General features: G+C 38.1%; 1 long non-coding RNA gene across 1 annotated transcript; it reads left to right on the top strand.

Moving 5' to 3' along the window:
* Nucleotides 1-1,879: 1,879 nt before the first annotated feature.
* Nucleotides 1,880-9,239, top strand: LOC111930473 (uncharacterized). The gene is made up of 4 exons (XR_002865197.2): nt 1,880-2,177; nt 3,612-3,719; nt 4,214-4,352; nt 9,096-9,239. It is a non-coding gene; the product is annotated as an uncharacterized LOC111930473 (long non-coding RNA).
* Nucleotides 9,240-10,344: the final 1,105 nt, after the last annotated feature.

The following is a 10,344-nucleotide window of genomic DNA, read 5'->3' as shown; positions in this document are numbered from 1 at the left end:
ACAAAAGATGTAAAAAATTTAAAATTTAATAAAAATACAGATGGTACATGGATATGATGCCTTTAGAGAGCAGTCCTGTATAACTACTCACAGGCACTCTTGGCTAATGAAATGATGTGTCTAAAGTGTCACTGATATTGAAGAGTAAACATGGCATTTTATTGAAAAATGATATAAAAGAATAATATTGATATGATATGGCAAATTTAGTAAGTACATGATAAAAATCTGTAAAAATATATACTTCCATATTTCTGCAGTCAATAAAATTGCTGTTGATTCATCACCTGCTGTAAGATAAGTGAACTGATTTCAGTAATTCTTTATTGGAACCTACTTGTGCTTTCTCAGTCTATTTATAGGAAAGACATGAGTTTCTGCAATTATATTTTGTTATCTGAATAAGACTAGTGAATTTGATCCCTACTTTTTTTCTATGTAACTTGAGAAGCAGGCAACGATGTAAGTTCTTTTGCTGATTACACCAATCATTCAATCTTTAAGGAAAAAAAATATATAATTAATTATGATATAAAGATTGTTTTAAGAAAAATATTATACTCTTTTACTCAAATGACATCTGGTTTTATCTGAGGAGGAAAGATAATGAAAAACCTCACAACCACTTCATGTTTTTATAGTAAAAAGCACCACTGAACCAAAAAATATGTTAAAGTTTACAAGGAAATGCATGACAAGAGATAATGTGACTTAGCATAATGTGAGTTGCAGGTTACCTACCCTTGAGAAATAACAAATCCTCACCTGTTTTTCTTTAAACAATGCAAATCATTCTTTCAAGTAATCACAGAATATTCTGAGCTGGAAGGGACCCACAGGGATCACTGAGTCCAGCTCTTTAAGTGTATGCCCCACACAGGTTCTGAACCCACTAGATTGGTGACATTAGCACCATTGCTTTAATCAACTGAGCTGATCTCAGTGGCATGAAACAGCAGTGGCTGGGAGTATCTCAGTGTCTCTCCTAAAAGGAAAATGGGAAAAATTCTGCTTTTATATCAGTGGCCACATGTTACATGTTACATGTATCTGCCGAGTATTTATGCCATTATCAGTCTAACACCGCAATCATAGCCTGGTATTAATAATTCGACGTTAATGTTATACACAAATTCCTGGTACAAATGTGTCCTGATTATAACTGCTCACATTTAGATTCCCATCTGCTCCTTGGGATTTCTGTTCTGTTCGTAAAATTTTTCTTCAGGTACAGTGCTGCATTGTAGCAGCAGATCTATAATCATCTCCCTTCACAGCAGGCAGTGGGAGCACCTCATGCTTCTCCACGTCTCAGTAATCATTTAGTCATATACATTAATAGTGAATGTCTGTGCCTACTTACCATCTTGTTGTTAAAATTTAAAACAATGAACAGCAAATTGGATAAAATTGTATCTTTAGGAAAAATAAAACAACAATAACAAGAAAATATTCTAAAGGGAAGGCAAAGAGGTTTCTTGAGAGCATAAAGCTGTCACGACAGGTGACTCATGTTGGGCTGCATTAGTCATATCATGGCACATTATATAACCAGAGGCAATTGACACAACATAAACTGACACATCACAACATAGCCTGTCAGCAGCGAGATGTATAAAGCTAGGCTTTTTAAAGAAAATACAGGGAAGAAAGTTTTGTGGCTTTTCTAAACACCATTCGGGAGGACAAAAAAAATGGTGTGAAGCATTCTGTTGTGAGTTACATTTTTGCAAGAACACATTCTGCTACCCTTAGTATTTTGGAGGATTTGAATTGAGTAGACTTCTCGATCTTGATGGAACGAAGTCAGCCAAAATCCCAGACAGATCAATGCTTTTGTTCAACATCAAGATTGGTTAGGCCGAGGGAGCCGCGGGCCAGGCCGTGCGCGCGGGCCCAGCGGCCCTGAGGGGCGCCAAGGGCGGCCGGGCTGGCGGGCAGCTCCAGCCAGGACAGCTCAGGATCCTGAGGGGCACGGCCCTCCCGACGGCTCTTGGGAATCTCTCCTCGCTCTGGGAGAGAGCTGGGAGGGAACAAACCCAGAATGGGGAGCAGGGACAGCAGAGTACAGTGCCTTGGACGGCTGATGTGGCCCTGCCGAGCCCCGGGCGCTGTGAGGGGATCCTGTGACGGTGACCCGGCCGGAGCTGGTGAGCTGTGGACAGGCTGTTTCCCAGGTGAATCAAACACCACATCCTGGCCAAACCCTGGGAGCTGTGCAAGGCTTGCTGCTGATGGGAATCGCAGAATGCTTAGGGTTGGAAGGGATCTTATAAATCCTTTAGTTCTAACACCCCTGCCAGGGGCAGCAACAACACTTTCCACTAGACCAGGATGCTCAGAGCCCCATCCATCCTGGCTTTGAACACTTCCAGGGATGATGTGCCCACAACTTCTCTGGGCAACCTGGTTCAGTGTGTCACTGAACACTCACAAAGATTTCTTCCATCTAACCTAAATGTCCCCTCTTTCAGACTGAACACATTACTCCTTGTCCTGTTACTACAGCTCCTAGGAGTCATCTTTCAGCTTCCCTATAGCCCCCTTCAGATACTGAAAGGTTGCTAAGAGGTCTCCATTCTTCTCCAGGCTGAACAGCTACGATTCTCTCAGCCTGTCCTCTTAGTCCCCTTACCATCTTCACAATCCTCCTCTGGACTTGCTCCAACAGTTCCACATCTTTCTTATGCTGGGGACACCAAAAATGTACACAGTATTGCAGGTTGGGTCTCACAAGAGTAATGGAGAGGGAGAATCACCTCTCACAGCTTGACCACACTCCTTTTGAATAACCCTGCCAGCCCAGGAGCTGCTGGTTTCCCACTTCTGTGAGCCACATATCAACATTTTCATATGTGGCTGCTATTCAGGAGGTGCAGGCTTCAAATGGATGTGGAAATGAATCTGCATAGCCACACAAACATCTCTGATGGGCTCATGGAGGGAATGGCCACATTTCAGCTGTGTCAGGGAATGACAGAATCTCTCCTCAGAGCCTCTCTTACAGTTCACTGGCCTAATCTGGGTGCTTAATAAAAAATGTACTGTGACAGGTCCCAAATTCCTGCTCTTAGGATGATGAACTTGAAATAGTTTATCATTATTACTATTTCTGGCATCATCTCTGAACTTCATGGACACATAATTAGAAGGCAGACTAGTGGAGGGCAGATTGCATCATATGTTCACACTCATGAACATACAAAGGGGTTATTTTTGTCCTTCATTAAAAATCTCTCTTCTTACATAGCCTCTTCAGAGGATTATAGTTAAATTCTTGAATACAATTAAATAGGAAATAGTTTTGAAATGCAGCTGTTCAAATTGCAAACCAGAGCACACATACCCTTTAGAGATTAAACACAATTTTCCAAAACCTGGAAAACCTCAAGCCTACATATTAACGCACCAAGTCACAAGGTACATGTGACATAAAAAGGGAAAGTGCCAAGCTTAGGAAAGTCATTTACTTGATCCTAACATGCACACAGCCCCAGTGGTCAGTCACTGGCTCTGCAGAAATGTCAGGGATCAGTGGTGGGACAGGGCAGAGAAGCAATACATGATACATGATGCTGAACCTTATTGTATTTTCTCTATTTCCCATACAGCAATCCACTTACCTCTCTGTGAACACAAATGCTTAACCAAAAACCTAGTCTGGGTGGAATTTGGAGAGAACCTGAAACAAGTCTGGAAGATTGCAGATGCTGTTTCCAGTGAGTAGAACCATTTCAGAACACAGAGACCTCACTATAATCCGCCCATACAGGCAGAGGTTTATTTTACTAGTCATGGTACATCCTTCCTGGCAGAGGCGAGCATTTGGAAGCCAGGAAAGGCTTAAATGAAAGGCATAAACCATGGGGTGCTACTTGGAACACAGGATGTTGCTTTTATTATGATAAGCAGTGGCAGCCTCTAAGGTAGATAAAATGAACCTTCTCATTTACAGGTCCACCTGTGGCTGGTTTTGCATGGCCCAGCTCCTTCCTCTTTCTTGGAACTTCATAAAATTGGTAGCACTTCTATAATGAAAGTAACAAATAATGTGAAAAGATACTAATGTGTCCTTGCAAATAACATGAGATTTCTTTTATTTTTCCACTTATACTATGTTAAATGTTAATTTTTAGAATTACATATTGTTACCAAAAAAAAAAAGTAGAGTTTTTTCACTAATCACATTTGTTTTCTTGTTTTCTTTTCACAGAATCACAGAATATTCTGTACTGGAAAGGACCCACAAGGACAGTCAAGCCCAACTCCTAAGTGAATGTTTTTTTATAAAACTTCTCTCCAAATTAAGATAACACACCGTGTCTTGAAAATTCTCCAACGCCCAACATACTGTGAGTGCTGCTCTGTTCACTTTTGTCAAGCTGAAATGAACTGCATGGTTAAAAACATCCTTTGTGTAAATCATCCCCTTAGAGCCTGTTCAATTTAAAGCCCATGCTGTTCAGAGGGCTGCAGTACACTCATTTCTGTGTGTTCCTCCTCCCTTCATCAGGTACACAGCAAACACATGGACACTGTAAATATGTGCATTTGATCATCAGTACAGCACTTGTGTACTGTGAATTTCCTATCCAATCATACTTCTAAAGATGAACACTAAATTGAGCAAAAATAATCTGAAACAAATTTATGTCACCCTTGCATAAGGCATTATCATTATTTACAAGAGAAGCCCTCCAGAGAAAGAGCCGTTCTTTTATTTGTGGGTTTGAGTGGTTTTTTTCATTTTATTTTTGGTATTTGAAATGGTAATAGAGAAGAGGAAAAAAAAACTGTGGCAATGTGATCAGCCAATCGTAAGGGCAATGTCTTTTTACTCATCAGGCTATATTTAGAACTGTCACTTGCTAAAAACACTGTCACCTAAAATGAATTTACAGAAGAGGCTTTGCATTATACACGTGGCCTGAAGCATTCATACTGTAACATCACAGCAATGAAAATGAAAGTGTTATTGTACAGACTAATATCAGCTAATTCGTACCAGCTTCATACAGATTTTAGCATTTAGCATTCATTTGTTATTTTGCTAAGGAGCTCCTTCTCCATTTAGTTCTTAAATAATGTGCCTGTTCTTGCTCAAAGGAGCATCTATACTGAAACATCATCCTCTTTTGAAGTCAGAAGGATACTAATTTCAAGATATCCAAAAAATCAAGAATTTTTACAATAAAAACAGTGCTCAAACATAGGAACACTGGGTTTATTCTTTTAGTTGTCTGGGGATTTTTCCTACAGCAGAAAGTTCAAACTGAAGAAGGAAAAAAAAAAATTTCACCTTCATCTTTTCACATCACATATGAACACATATAGCAGACTTTATTTTCAAGTGCAGGGTTCTCTCTCCTGTCCCAGAATAATCTATTTTCCTGCATGAATTCTCTGGACACCTTTCTGTACATTCAAAATTCATCCAGATGTGAAGGAATGAAACTGGATTAGCCACATATATCTCTCTGATATAAATAATTTTATAAGTTGCATCCTCTAACCATAAAAGAAAATAAAACTTGAAATATTTGTTGTATCCACAGTTTTGTCCCCATGTCTCAGCATCATAAGTGCTTGGACTGCATGATGCACATTTTGATTTCTGAAGCCTTTGAAAGGCCATGAAACAAAAGTAGAAAAGTCTGTAATGTATTTTAATTGGGAACAAAAAATATTTTACATGGATAAAGATATTGTTAGAAAAAACAACTAATAGAAGCAGGAAAATTATCTCTCCAAATCATAGTTTAAATATGGTTTCCACTTCTTTCTCCAGGTAGACATCTTACTAGGATGGAGGGTCTAGGGATTTTCTTTGGGATGAAAGAGACTTGACATGTACTGTTGCTTCAGTTGATGAGGACAGGATAATTCAATGTAACCATTTTTTATTTATTTAGAACCATTTTTATTTTATTTATTGTTTGCCAGCTGATGGGTTGATAGGCTTGAGAATCTAACCCTTGTAGAAAACAAAACCTATTAACTACTGAGCTCATTGATAATTTGAAAAAAATTTCATTTATCCTGATCTTTGTGCCAAAAACCTTAAGTCCTTATATTCTGGAGGCACTGTTTATGCAATATTTCACTTCTAAACTAAAATAATTCACTTGAGATACTGCTCTTGAAGAAGCAATTATGTAATTTGTACCCAGTTCTGCATGTATTTGAAATGACATGGAACAAACTCAAGAGTTTCACTAGGCCTTAATCCTATTCCTAATAATATTAGTGGCCAGTATATGAAATCCTAGCATTTCATCATGCTCTAAAAGTTTTTTTCCTACAGTGACTGCATAAATTTACTTTAACACATATTATACTGCTTAGGCAAGAAGTAGGGCAGACAACTGAAATAGCAAAGTCTGGAGCATATTGAACTAGAAACTGAAGGATCCCCCACACTTCAAGCCCTTTGCAATTGTGAGTTTGACCATGGCAGAATTATCCTGGGGGTAGAAACTAGTCATTTATGCAAAAGACAGTAAATGCTTAATGACAAAAGTGCAATGTCCTACAGAAATATCCAAATGAGTGAACTTGACTAAGCTGAAAGGTGGGCTGAAAGGAGAGGAAGATTCCCTTCAGTTTGTATGACCCTAGGAACAAAGATCTGCCATTTCCAGTGCCCAGCTGAGCTCTTTAAAATCTAGCTTAGATAAGTCAGCATACTGAATTCATTAAATAAATTAAATTACATAAATTAAATCATAACAATGCCCCAAAATAGCACTTCTATGTCAGCCACATGAAGTATATTCCAGATTTTCTCCACATGCTACAATACTTGAGACCTCAGAATAATGACCTTTCAGCATGAGTACATGACAGAGACAGGCACTGGCAAAGATGCTTGTCACCACCTTTTATGTAACCCAAAGAACACTACTTATCTCCTGTTTACAATGAAAATGTTTAATGAAAGAGCACAGTTTACAAACACAAATGAAACAGGATAGGATCAATAAGAGATTATTTAATGTTTCATAGTGAATTCTTTATCTCCAGTATTTAGTACATCCATAGTGGTCATGAATCCCCTTCATCTTTCAAACACAATAGGACACGTAAGGGTCAGCTCATTTCTGGGTCCAGTATAGTCCATGGTATACATCAGTCATGCCTTGAGCCATGCTGCAAAAACCTGAAAAACACATTTCTTAGGGATTTCTCTGGTCTGTTACAATGAGGACTCTTCCCCTTTGTTTTAATGAAAACCCCTTACATGTGCTCACTACGCAGGGAGCTGGAAGCCTGGATTAGAACAACTATCCCATGACTTCACAGGGAATTTACAAAGCCTTCAACTTGTTCTAGAAAAATATTTTTTCTTAGAGCAAACTAAATCAAAATATGAGGCTCTCCAAACTGTCAGGGCTTTTTTTGTCCCAGACTTGTATATCTGGGTCATATAGTCATGTAACATCCTTGGCTGTGATCACAGCTATTGATTGCAGTGCTGAAAGCGACAGAATAAATGCTATATAATAACAACAGTGTATGAAGCAGCAAGAAGGGTAGACCAGGTCAGTCTTTAATTGGTAAGCACATGCTTGCTGGGAGCAACAGTGAGAGCACTGCCCTAAAAAAATGAAGACTTTTTTAATGACAAAATTAGCATCTGAAAAAAGTGATCTCCTGACTGAAAAGGATTATAATTAGCAAATATTAAGGCAATTATTAATAAATGTTAATATGTTATGTTAACATTATAATTGAAAATATTTTTCTCTTGTATGCACAAGCAAGAAAGGTAGTCTATTTTCTAAAATAGAATATTTAAATAGTATTAAATCCCTGGATATCAGATACTGCTAGTCTGCATTTGACTTGTTTTAATTTTGCTTTTCAGAAAGGAAAAAAATTCTTAATCGTTCCATCACAAAAGAGATGTTTGACCAGTGTTAGTGATGGAAGAAATTGTCCTGTTTCCAGTTCTCATGTGTTTTGTGCTGGTCTTTCCCCCAGAGGTCCCTGGATGCTGTGGTGCTTCCCAAATTGATGTTTGTCATCTTTACATTTGAGATTTGATTTATTGATTGCTCTGAAAAAGAGGACCAAGGATCAAAAATAGTTTTTTGGGCTAAATAAAATCATATCATTAAGGGTAATGGCTTTACAGGCCCATATCACAAAGGCTGTTTTGTGCCAGGCTTCCTTGACAGCTGGTGTGCAACTTCCATGTGTTGGATCATAACAGAGAAAAAAACTAATTTATAGATTACAGTCATCTATGATTTTGAGTAAAGAATCAAAGTCTGTTAGTAATCAGGAAAGATTTGAGATTACCATTTATACCAGCGCTTTCACTTCAGCTGTAATATACCACACAGGTGTCACAAACACTCAAAATAAATTTGCCAATAACAAAGTCTTTTAGTTATGCATAATATATTGATATAGAACTCATTGCTTGTAATATAATGTTGATTTCTACAGAGCCTTATTATCTAAAATATAATTTCTGACAAAATTTTAGTATCAAGGGTGATACAGAACGGACTATAGCCATAACTAATGTGGTTTAGGGGCATATTTTTAATATATAATAAAATAACCACAAATAAAAAATGAACTGTGACTTTAAAATGAATGATCAACAAATATAATTCATTAAATTCTGTAATTAAACTAGCCATCCTTATGGAAAAGTAGGAGAAAATGAAAGACAAGCAGCAGCTTGGGCACCTGTTAAAATTGGTTCGTTCAGGACAGCGCTCTCATGTTTCTATTAATTATGCTGCATAAACACAAGCAGCTCTGATTAGAGACAATCTGCTGAACACGCTGTAACAATGGCACAATGGCATCTAAATGCTTTATTTTATCTTTATTACCTCAGGGTAATGAATTGTAATGTAAAGAGCTGATGAGTAATTAAACTCATCAACTGTGGATTCAGAGATATTTTTAGTGTCATATGATGGAAAATCCTCTCAAGAGTAGCGAGGATATAGTTTCACAGCATATATTATATTCCTGAACAGGTCCCGTGAGGAAGCACTTCATGCTGTTTCTAAATGATGAAATTAGGAATGAGCACTGTATTGATCTTCATTTTTTATTTCTTCCCTGCACAGGTTCAAGAACATTAGAGAACTTCTGGGTGAGCTAAAGCCACTGCTCTCTGAGTGCCAGCTGGGATACAGCAGCTCTTTTGTCCACAAAAAACACATACATGTCATCAGATGATGTTATTAAATTAGCCAAACTCTTTTCATTGATCCAAAGTATTTCTTCTAATTTCCACTTTAAATTCATCCAAGACTGGCTTATACATCTTTGTTTCTATGCCAGCCTTTATTGAAACAGCGAGTTTCCTTCCTGGTTCTGAACTCAAAGCAATCAGACAGTGCAATCACAGGCCCTTGGGACTTCCAATCTGCTGAAATAAAAACTTCAAACTCTTTTAGATTTCATTTAAATGAAATGCTCTCTTGACCCCAGATGGACTTTTCATACATATTCCACTGCTACCTATCCAACGGCACTCCAGGTAAAATCTTTCCAGTGCTTTTTACCACAATTAAATTTTAACCACAATTAGATTTTATTAATCTCAGGTGGAAATACCTGTTCTTAGGCATTCTTGGATTTTTTTTATTTTTTTTATTTTAGCTAAAGAAGGTTAAAGAGGGCAACTCAACAAGCAATTAATACGCTTCAGTCCTTTTCCTAATGAGGAAGTTGGAGCTTTCAAAGAAAAATCCTTGTGATTAGTTCCCAAAAGCTTGTCTATACACCATCTGTTGTATTTTGTCCAAGTTCTACCAAGAGAATTTCTTAGAGCATCCAGATCTGATATTGCAGTCTTCTCTTGTACTGATACTGTTCCACATTTGGGCATTACAGATGCAGTTTGGTTAAGGGCCCTGAAACAAGTATTTATTACAAACTATAAACACAGGAAATGGAAACAGGACACTGTAAGCAGACGATAGGAAATTGTGCATGGCAAACTGACACCAGGGTCTCCAAAATGAGCTACAGCTACAGTGATTTATCATAATGACAAATAAAAATCAGCAATAACCTGCCTCTTTTGGCTGCCTCACAGAATGCAGCAATGATAATAAAAAAATAACATGGACACCTCTTCCTATTTTCTTAAGCAGGAATATCAATTTGGTTCTGTATCCTGACCCTCCTACTGAACAGGCACGAAGCCAGTTACAGCCAGCTTCACAGGTGAGCCAGGCTCATCCCTGCCAAGCAGCACTGGCTGACAGAAAGTGAGAAACAGCAGAGAGCTGCCACTCAGCCCTGCCCTCACTTCAGCACCCCTCACTTCATGCACACACCTGAGAGTCACTGGAGAGGATGTGGAGC

This window comes from Cyanistes caeruleus, chromosome 6, assembly GCF_971803275.1.
Source record: "Cyanistes caeruleus chromosome 6, bCyaCae1.hap1.1, whole genome shotgun sequence".
NCBI lineage: Eukaryota > Metazoa > Chordata > Aves > Passeriformes > Paridae > Cyanistes > Cyanistes caeruleus.
This window is presented reverse-complemented; position numbering and strand designations above follow the sequence as displayed.